Consider the following 11,567-nt stretch of genomic DNA (forward strand, 5'->3'; position numbering starts at 1 on the left):
TCAAGCTGCGAACCTTTAAAAAAGATGAAGAGTCATCAACTTCTGCCCTAAATGCGTTTTCGCAAGAACAACAAACAGTTGCCTGTCTATTACTATTTATAATAAAATTTGGAATACTTTGCACATTCAACAGCTGCATACATAAAACATGTGTATGAGTACCTCTTTAGAACTCACTGCAATCAGAATAGAAATATATAGTTCTCGACCATTTTATATAATTTCCTTTCTGAATAAATCAAAATATTTCTTTAATTTACTTCAAATTTGAATTGGCTAGCAATAGTTTTAACATTTTCATTCTTTACTTTTAATTATACCACTGTGCAATAGCATGACGAATACGTTAGCATATGGTTGGTGTAACAATTTTCTTATCACATCAACACATAGGCCTTTTCCCCACCTAATGGTATCCTGACTACGCCCTTGACAAGACTCGTTGCGAACAATCTTTATTTTAGGGCAGGGCCAATATGAATTTGAGCTTTATTGGGGGTTTTTTTTTTAAGATCATCTTCTTCAGTGAAATGCCGAAATATTCATCAAAAATACAAGTAAATAAAATGCGAGTGAGTGTGTCTCTCTAACTCATTGTAGCCGTTCTGGACGACAGTCGCTCTTTGTTGTTGTCGTCTATTAGCATAATTAAAAATAAATTCGAGCCAAATAAAAATAAGGCAAACAATTTACATAAGAACAACTTTTAGTTTTATTTGCTTAACTTTTATTTCAAACTTGATGAGCATCAAGTTCATCAAACGCGTCCGGCCAATGCCTGCTCCGATACAAACGACTGATTGGCTCTGGGCTCTAACCATTTGAATGCCAAAGGCGTCTTCGTTGATGTCGCTGTCGCTGTCGTCGTCATCAAAGATTTCGTGCACAGCTCACACATACTTGTACATATATATTATACGTGTACGCTCGTGTGATTTTTGTAGCGGCTTTTAGGCAAATTTATGACGAGTGGCGTCAGACCACGGCCGTAAAAATCGAAAAAGCTAACTGAGAAGAGCAGCAAAGCTATTGCCAAAATTAAAAAAAAATTTATTGCCGCACTGCAGCTCGAAACTTAAATGTCAAACTAATTTAAACAAGCCACCAAGCAAAAACACATTAAAAATCAAACTGGATTAATTAAGGCAAAGTTAGTTGGCGGTGCCGTTCACACAAGGCGATCAGCATGTTTGACGGTTTGCCGAATGATTTGCTGCCACGCTGAAGACGCTCGATAACGATTTCGATGCATTGTTTATGGCTGTAGCGCCGACTGCAACTGTACATGAATATATGTATGGATATATGAAAATATATAAAAGCTAACAAAAGCTTGTGGACAGTGGCAGCATAGCGGCTCTGCTAATATCGTTGATTAGCCCGTGGCGCCCGCTTTTTTTATCTAATTTTGTCTTATTTGTTGGCCACGCTGGCGTATAAGTAATTATCATTATATTTATGGTACTGTGCGCAATTTTCCTGCATTTGCCGCCGCCACTGTGACTGCAATTTGTTCACAACTGCCCATGGCATTGCCCATACAGTTGAGCTTGTCTATAGGAAATCGAAAATAGATTCTTACTTTGTCAATACAATCAAACAATTCACGTTACTCCCTGTAAACCTGTTTAAGGGGATTCGAAACAATCTACAGCCTTTTTTTTTAACAAAACCGCATTTTAATTCGACTTCTACACTCTACATTTTTTGACAGATCATTTCTTTAAATATAATAACTATTAACAAAACAGTTCCTCAAACTTAAAGTTTTAAAGATTTATTTATTTTAAAAAATCAGTGCGACTTTGATGCATCGATGTTAAATAAAATTACCTTTTCATAGAAAATAAACATACACAAATCCATTCTTAAACCATACGAAATATATAAGAGTATATCAATATACAATTTAATAAAAACAGAAAAATGAAAATATCAATATTACTTATACCGGTAGACCAGAAATTCCACATAGTACGAATCAACAAATCATGAAAATATGAATAATACTTGTATATATAGTAAGTCTTCAGAACTAATTCACATTTCCAATATAAGCGATCTAAATAAAGCAGTCCTTTCTTTTTCACTGTGTTGCTTCAATAAGATCTAATGATCCAATCCAATTATATTCCTTCTTTTTCTCTCGTAATATTTTCAATCGTTAAGATCGTATACTCTGTGCATTAAATATGATTTCCAACTATTCAAATATTTATCATTTCAAATGTAATTGTTACGTTACATTACCTATTGGAGACATACGTAAATAAAATCGCATCTCTTGATTATATAACTTTCGAAATTGTTTCTTTCTGTTGCTCTTGTCGCTTACGTTAGCCCTATGCTTGGTGTACAATAGTAAGATGGATGAACCATAGCTAAGAAGCGAATAAATGTTACCAGATAAGGCACTCCTGAGTAACCGCACGTTTTGTTTATTTCTTACTTTCTCGCTTATCAACCTCATATGGAAACCAGGACACCAGAATTTTGAGCTTCATCGTAGATGACCTGGCAAGGGAGGAAAGAAACACCGCACGCATCCTTCCTGCAAATATAACCTATTTAACATTAAATTGACAAAAGATCCAAATTTAATCATTCAGTTTGTTAGTCTATCAAAAATTCTATATTATACTGATAATAATTATAAATTAAATAAAATCAAACTAGCTCTGTTGCTTAATTATAAACTAAATAGATTAAAACTAGTTCTATAAAAATATATGTTGCTCATAGTCCCAAGCCCAGCTAAATACGAATATGTATGTATATCGAGAAAACTTTGTCCAGCATCTATCTGAATATATTTTTTAAGGAAATCCGTTGATAACACATTATTAAAGTTTGTTCCATAAATCATACTACGGCTTCATAGCGGTCACTTTCTGAATCTAATCTAATCTAATCTTTCCATTCACATTTCTTCAATGAATTGGAATTGAAAATTGAAAAAATAATTTGTATTCATAGCTAAAAACTATTAGATACGAGACTAAAATCGACATATGGTCTTAGATAACTAGCCTATTTCTACAGAGCATATGATTAATTTTTATTCTAAAGTCAATTCTATTATATGACGGAAAGCTTATACCAACCCTCGAACCTTGCATTATAAAATACATAATTACATTAATCTGCCGTTGTTAATATTTTTACTTCAATTCGGTCTGGGAATGTTTGACTTGGGGATGTTGGACTGTAGATTGTAATTAGAGGCAAATATTTTAATTTACAAGTGCCAACTAGCGGGGCGTATGCGCAATGCCTTGCTGCACTTATTTAATTAACTTAAACGGCTTATGGAGTGGGTACAATACACACTTACCCACACACACTTAATCACATTCATTTAAATACGTGTATGCCTGCCGCTGGTTGGTTTTTTTTTTCGCTTGCGTCTGGTGTCTGTGATTCGCTTGGCCGATTTGGTTTCGGAAAGGAAAGGTGTTAACCTTGTGACGCGCAGCACGCAACGAAGCACACACACACACACACACACACACTTACATGCACATACCATAGCTGGGCGCTCACCGGTCTGTTGCTTACCTTCCCAATTTCGAGTGCATCTAAGTAGAAGACGTTCGTCGTCTTGTGACCAGCAGAATGGGAATTTAAAAGCCTTCACACCTTTACAGAAAAAGTGAAAGCTTCACGCGGATTTTTGAGCATTCCCCATTCTCTCATTCAAGTTCAAGGCTAAGTCGTTGGTATTTCTCGACTCACACTTTATATACAATTTATTTAAATGTTTTGCGCTAATTTCTTTCCATTTATTTCATTTGTTTGGTGTGATGCTGTTGCTGCTGTTGTTGTTGTTACGTTTGTTGTTGTTATTTTTGTTGTTGTTGCAACATTCGAGCAACGAAAATTATGACCGTAATTACGTTGTTGTTAATCGATTTTTAAGTTGCTGCTCGCTCTGGTTGTTATACAACAATTTTTAACACTTTGGAGCAGTCGGTGCAACACACCAACAACAACAACAATAACAAAAACAACAACAGCGACATCCACAGCAAAGACAATAGGCCATACTTTGTTATTTATGTGCCCGCCACAACAACCCGAACAAATCCGTAATGTGTCCATAATAACCTGTCTGAAATCAATAAACTTTCAATACAATATTTTTGTACCCTATGCAGCATGGGTGGCTCTGTGGCTTTGCTCAGATGCTTGGCTCTTATTTGGGTTTACATAATGAGATAGTCGATATAAAAAACACACCCTAACCAACATTTTATTTATTTATTTATGTCAATAAGCATTGACAGTCGACATAGGAGGAATAAACATATATAAAAATTATAAAAAGCATCTTTTAAGCTAGAAAAGCCTAAGAAAGAGAAATCTAAACAATTTACAATAACATCTAATTAAAAATATCCGAATACAAATCAGTTTTTTCACTCTACTATACGCCTGCCAATTAGTCTAAACTGAAAGCAATAATACTGCCTATGAAGTGTACTTAACATTTAAAATGATATTTCGGTTGAATTTAATTTAATTTTGTATTAATATAGACTTGAGGGCAACGAGATGGTGGACACTCTGGCAAAGGATATAGCCCCTACTCCCAAACAGTCATGAACCACATACCTATCTCACTTAGAGTGTTCTACAGTAGATGGGATTAGGAGCAAAGGGCTTGAATGAAAGCTTGGAAAAACACTGCCAAGGGCAGAGACCATTAACTCACCCAAATTCTCCGGCAACTCCAGAAAAAGCTGGAACACTTTCTATGCCAGATTGAAGTACTTCAATACGTATAGAATCGCCGGCAACATAGCAAGATGCTAACGGATCAAAAAACCACAATACACCGATATAACCAAACCTAATCTTACATTTAAGTCTAATATTTAGACAACATATGTACATAGGTCACAGATTTAAGATACTCGAAATACTTCTGGCTCAACCCAAATATTTGCTAGAGTTTTTAAAATCACGATGTAAAGACTAAAATTTAAGATTTCAGTTTATTGAGCATTTTAGGATATAACTTTAATAAAATATTTAACTTGTCCTGCTAGGCAACATCAACGAATATTGTGTGGTGGTCTGCGCATGAACAGACCTAGTTCTAGTTTTTGACTCGAAATTAAAATTGCACTCGCAACGTAATCACATACATCTGCTCAAAGCCGTTCAATATTACCAGATTCAATAATATGTAAAGCAACGCTTGCTTTTTGTTAAATTAAAAAAAAAAAAAAACCGTGCTTTATATGCCCTTTGAAAAGCCTAGCCAACATTGATTTTAAAATAAATTAGTTTTTGAAAATATTCCATACAAATACCAATTTCTAATGACGATAACATGCTATTACACATAAGAAGGGTTGGTATGTTGCTTAATCTTGAATACTAGTGAGTTAATCCAACATTTGAAAACAGTTTTTTTCCTTCAAATAATTTTAGCTCGTAGTACGTGGAATTGGTTTTCCCTTAGTTCTAAGAATTGAAGCAGATAAGATTGTTGCTACCTTGTCATATCGATATCACATATATATTTTTGGTCAATATATCTAGACTAAAGTGCGTATTATAGAGTATATCAAAATCTTAAGTGGTGGCTTCAGATACAACAGAATCTGAAAATAAGTTCGAAGAATTATCGGCTTTTGAGGAATTTATTAAAAGTAGTGTTTGAGTAACGCATTACATTGTTATTAATATCGTTTCGCATATTTCTCCTAATCACAATATTCAATCGTAAACTAAAATTTCATAAAAATTTTTACAAATTAACATTTCTATGAATGATTGCCGAATTCCTGCTAAGCCGCATCGTCCTCCATTTATTTACATACTGTTTCAATTACTATCGGCTGTAGAGATAAAGAGAAGACCCAGTTCAATAACAATTAAACAACTTGCTTTTCATAAAACCCGTACAGCAACAAATAACCTGTAACCGAATAAAATGTTGACCCTTTTAAAGCTATTTAAGCTATGAAATTCCGTTTTGTTTTCTCCTTTTTTTATCTAAGCTAACATACTATAAGTATATATTATAATATATAATTGAACCCTGACCGGAGTTATTTTGAAAGAAACATAGAGAGTGCTCACAAATACCATTGCGTTCAATAATTAGTCACCAAAAATACATTACTTTCCTAAATTCTTAATAAGGAAATTGTATATTAAAGCACCTTGATCAGATAAAAATGATACATAGTATTTGTAATAATTTGGATCAAAGTACTTGTAAGCTTTTATTCTTGTCTATTTATAAAGGCGAAATCATATACAGCTAGCTTATAAGTAGTCGCTTGTCTAGAGTATATCAGCTTCGGCACTTTGAAAGCAGCGTTTCCTCTTATTATGTTTATTTATATCATAATATTTTCGTTGTTCGATAGATTGTAACATAAGTATTTCGAGTGCATGTCGTGTATGAGAAAATTGTTTGCTTTTATTCGTGTAAGCTGCATATTATTATCTAGAGCATGAAATTCGACAAACCGCTCGACTGGCCAACTCAAAAGCAATGAAAAAGTAATTGGCAGTGCTTAGCCTGACCAAAGTCGACCAACACTGAGCCACGCCAAGGCGCATTTAATTTGTTATCAACAAAAAATTCGCAAAAATTGTAACAAATGCAAAAACTAATTCAAAGCAAAAAAAAAAGAGCGACAGACAGCACAAAAAACTGTACCAACCAGCCAATTACTCAACATGGACTACAAACAATTGCAGCTTAAGTTGAAATGCATTTGACGCCCTCTTGGCTACTGCAACTATCGCCCGCTGCTCTTGTCTCTTACAAAGCGCAGACAGCAGACTTTAAAAAGTTAGTACACTTTGTGAATGCAACCTAAGTTTGGTGTTTCTATATATCTATCTTCAAAATCAATGCTTATTAATTACCTCCTGTGGAGCAAATCAATCCATTTGTTAAAAACAATGATCTAAAACTTTAATTTAATTTAAAAAGAAAAGGTTTTAATTTTATTGTTCCTATTCAATTACAAGTTGGCTAGTTATATCGGAGTTTTGGTCTCGGGTACACTAACATCTATGTACTCCAAAAACGGAATCAATCTGCAAATTGTGCTAATGCCCTATCCGATTTGTATCAGAAGTAAATATCACTACCATCACCAAGCTTGAAGCGCTAATATAGGCATCTCTTTAGCGCTTCAAATTTTAAGTAAGCTAAATATTAATTGTTAACCTTCTCTTTTATAAATAGAAGTTAAAAAAGCTTTATCAATTCACTAGGAATGGGCATATCAACCTATAGAGCTAATGTATTCCATCACCAATTAAATATCTGTAATTGACTTCATTGTACTCGTATGATGGAAACAAATTTCATTATAAAATCATTTACTTTATTTTCTAAATCAACCTCTAATACGTATAGTACTTTTAGCAGAAGTCATTCAATAAGGAGTTCAACATTCTGTATAAAAAAGGGGCTCTTTCAAAATTATTTTTATTAAATTGTATGTTGCCCAAGACTGGACCGATGTGAAGGGTCGCTTCTCTGGCTAGTTGCACTCAAATTACCTGTGAGACTGATTTTTTATACTCACACATCCATACACTTACACACGCACACGTTCACGTACAGTTGGGCTCGGCTCATTTCATGCAGCTGTCGTCACCAGTGCAGCGCACGCCGCATCGAGTTCGTTTCTTAAGTCATTCGATTTGCCTGACACTAAATTGTTGCACTAAAGTGTTTGGATTGGTTTGTTTAACTGCAGTGTTTTGTTGCTGCTAGTAGAGCTAAGCGCAGTTCGTGACCATGCTTAGCGTGAGTTTCTGGCGCTCCAGCTGCAAACTGAATTTTATTTCTTCGGAAAAATTGAATACACAAAAATTAATGGTGTTTTGGGAAATGTTGTGAAGCAGAAATAAAATCTAAGCGATAAATCTGACCAAAAACTTCGTTTTATACTTTATTTTTATTATCTGCATTATACAAAATGTTCTTGATGGGAAAAGATACAAGTAGAACTTGTAATTATTCTTTTATCAAAAATTTGCTTTAATGATTGTGTCACGTCTTTGAGAAAAATTTTATAACATTTGTATTGAATGTAATTGGGAGAGGAAAAGAAGACTAGGCTAGTATTGTATATAAACATAACAAAACTATTTATTGCAAGTTTTATATTTAACTACCATTTATTTAATAAACAGATGCATTTTTAGTTTTATTTTCTTGTAAATTAAATGCAATTTTCCGTTTTATTGGCGTGGCAACTATTTTAATATTTAGCTGTTTTAACACCTACTCCAATCACGCTGCCATTTCTAGCCCTAGTTGTCGGCTCTTGTCGATTTGCAGTTGAGTTTGTTTTGGTTTTACGTTACTAGTTGGGTCAGGTTGCAGATTCGAAAGTGGGTCAATTTATTACTGCAATGCATTTTTACTGTCTGCTCGCCGCCGATGTTGTTATTGTTGTTGTCAATCGTCGTTCTGGCTGTTGTTATTTTTGTTGCTGACGCTAACTTTTGTAGGCCATTCACAGGGGTTGCTCAAATTTAATTAACTTGAAGATTTGTTGTGCTTTGTCTCTCTGTATGTATTTTTGGTGGGCGTCGCTTGTTTATTAGGCTCGACTCGTCGACTGTCAATTTACAAATTTAATCATTTGTTGCCCATTGGGTCTGACCGATGCTCGATCTGTCTATGCGGCCGATTGTCGGCCTAATGATTAGTTTGGTTTTTAATGACTGCCGTTTTATGTACATTTTTGAACTGTTGAAAGCAGAGTATGACCAAAAAAGCTATTTGGGCTACCATTTTAGTGCGAAGGTCACTTTGTTGAGCCCTCGCGTCTGGACAGGAAAAGTCGCACAAATGTGGGTTAAATGTTAATCCATGTGCCACGTTGATGAGCTACACAAAAGAAAATTGCATAAGATCGAGTGTGCCGCCAGGCAACCCGCAAATGGGGAAAATTATCGGAGGCAGCCCATAAATACGCCAAGTGTCATGTGTAAGCCATTAGGGAAGACATGAAAAGCTGCAAGTGGCTTCACTTTTTTCTGCTTTTTGTTAATGTTTTCGATTTGGCTTTATGTGTGAAAATTGCGCAGATACCGCCGACGAATGCAGTCGCTCGCATTGGCCATTGATTGGCAACCTGCATAAGATGCAATTGCATTCAGAGTAACAGTCGCAAACCCGATGTTACGTTTTTTATGACCAACGGACGCGCATAAACCAAAGCCTAGTTGCGAATTGCTACTGTGGGAGTTGCCATTGCCAAAGCATTCGGCTTTGTGCAATATTCCCAACATCCCAACGACAATCGATCTTGGCGCTAGACCACCATAATCTAATAAAAACTTGTGCCGCAATCGTCAACTGAGCTGCAATTTTAAGGAAAGAGAAGACCCCACCAAATTTAATGGAAATATACTTTTGAATTTGGCAAAGCAGCGCAATAACAGCAGTAAAGCAGTTAGCTGAATTGCTATAAAAACGAGCTTTTCAAAGCAGTGCAAAGCATTGATCGTTTAAATAAATGGCGCTGCCAACTTAATCAAAATAGTTGGCAATTGACGGTTAGAGATGAGCTTATTTTTAATTTTTTAATTTTTAAACAGTACTTATAAGCTATGCAATTAGTATTTAATCAATTGTCTGCTATAATAATCTAAATTTCGATTATTTCTTAATATTAATATTGTTGCTTAAGCAGAAATATATTTAACACAAAACTGAATCACATGTTGAATACAAGATTTAAAAATAATTGGCGGAGATAAAATCACACGTTTACAATCACTAGCTGATAATTGAGAGTAGCTTGCGTGCTTTCCTTACACTATGATAGCCAAGTAGTAATTTCTTCATGGGTTAAAGAAATCACAGAAGGTGTTGTTTACACAGCCTAGCTGTAAGCAAGGAAATAAATAGATCAGAACCATGTTTAAGACGCAACTGTTATTATATAATAGCAATAATTTACTAAATCCAATTAGTTCAAAATCTGCATTCATTTAATGTAGAGGACTCTTCTTTACTGAAGTCCTTACAGTTCATCAGACAAACGAAAAAATGTATATTTTTCGATTTTCAAATTTATTTATACATAGCAACACGACTCAGTTACAAACACGCAATAATACCATAAAATTAGACATTATTTTAGTTTTAAACTTTATTATAATAAGTTGTACATTATTGTGTACTTTCTTTTCATATATTATTTTAGAGAAATACAATAATAATATATAATCTATTGAATTAGTTATTGCAAAAGCAACGTGATTCTAAACTTTTTGAAGTCTATGAATTCAACTTAATTAATTAATAACAACCGGCAATCACGCATAAAACCAATTCTCAGATAGCCGCGTCAATAAAAAATGAAAGAATATTACATGTAATCCCGAATTTATACACATACATACATTGACTTTGTACAATATTTATCCAATATTACGTTCATATGAAAATATAACATCGTGAAATGAAAGCAAAACTCACTAAATTTAACATTTTTAAATGGCTGTTAAATAAATGCTTAACTACAATATCTGGGTCTTATGTACAGTTTTTTTCTGTCATTTTTAAAATTTATTTATTTATAGACTTTTTATTATAGGATCACAAAAAGGACAGACTAGCAGCTTTTGGTTTAAAATTATAATTCGAGAATTTTAAAAATCTATAGTAGTCTTTTGTTATTTTCAAAACATTAAAGTAAATAAGAGAGAATGTTACAGTCAAGCAAGCTGAATATCCGCGCTGAAGAAAAGAAGAACTAGTCCGATCCTGCAGTTTGGGAGCGTAGTTACGCTCTTAACTTTGCTTTTGAACGACCGATTTCGACGAAACTTGAAATAGAGTAAAAGAATTATACATTACTTTTACCCAGTTTAGATTAGGTATCTTTGGAATTCTGGTCAATTTGGGGGCCACGTTTTCTTCCCAACGAATGGATGCATGTATGTAGATCGATTGGTTCCAAGCTGATTAAGCATACATTCATACATACACATATACAAGTATGTATATTGTATGGGATCGGGGATGCTTCATTCTGACTGTTTCATACTTTGCACTAAGCGAACATACCCTTTAGCCCATCTGGTACAAGGTATTGGTCTTAAAAATCATAATTAGGCATAACAAGATCATTCATTTTTACGCAGAAGTATATGCATGAACTATGTTTGTATGTATGGTATACCTATAGAGGTATAAGTTCCGACATATGCATATATAGTATGTAAATACATATCTATACTTTCAGACACCAAGTCAGGCATGGTTATATCATTTAGACATATTGATTTTGAAATTGTAGACATTTGACTCAACGCCAATACTTGTAATTATTTTTCATTTTCCAATGTTTACTTCCAAGCTCATTTGTGTCACCAAATATCGTGCACAGCAAAAACGCCATAAGCAAACAAACGGTTCAATTTTAGATCTACGTATGTATGTGCATCGGTAGACACATAATTATAAATACTTACTACACCATTGAAAACAATAATCCTACCTCTTGCAAACTATAATAGAGGATGGAAAATAATGTTGGCATGCAAAAAGTTGAAATTGAATT

This window comes from Scaptodrosophila lebanonensis, unplaced genomic scaffold (genome assembly GCF_003285725.1).
Source record: "Scaptodrosophila lebanonensis strain 11010-0011.00,11010-0021.00 unplaced genomic scaffold, SlebRS2 tig00000113-arrow-arrow-pilon, whole genome shotgun sequence".
In the NCBI taxonomy this organism is placed as follows: domain Eukaryota; kingdom Metazoa; phylum Arthropoda; class Insecta; order Diptera; family Drosophilidae; genus Scaptodrosophila; species Scaptodrosophila lebanonensis.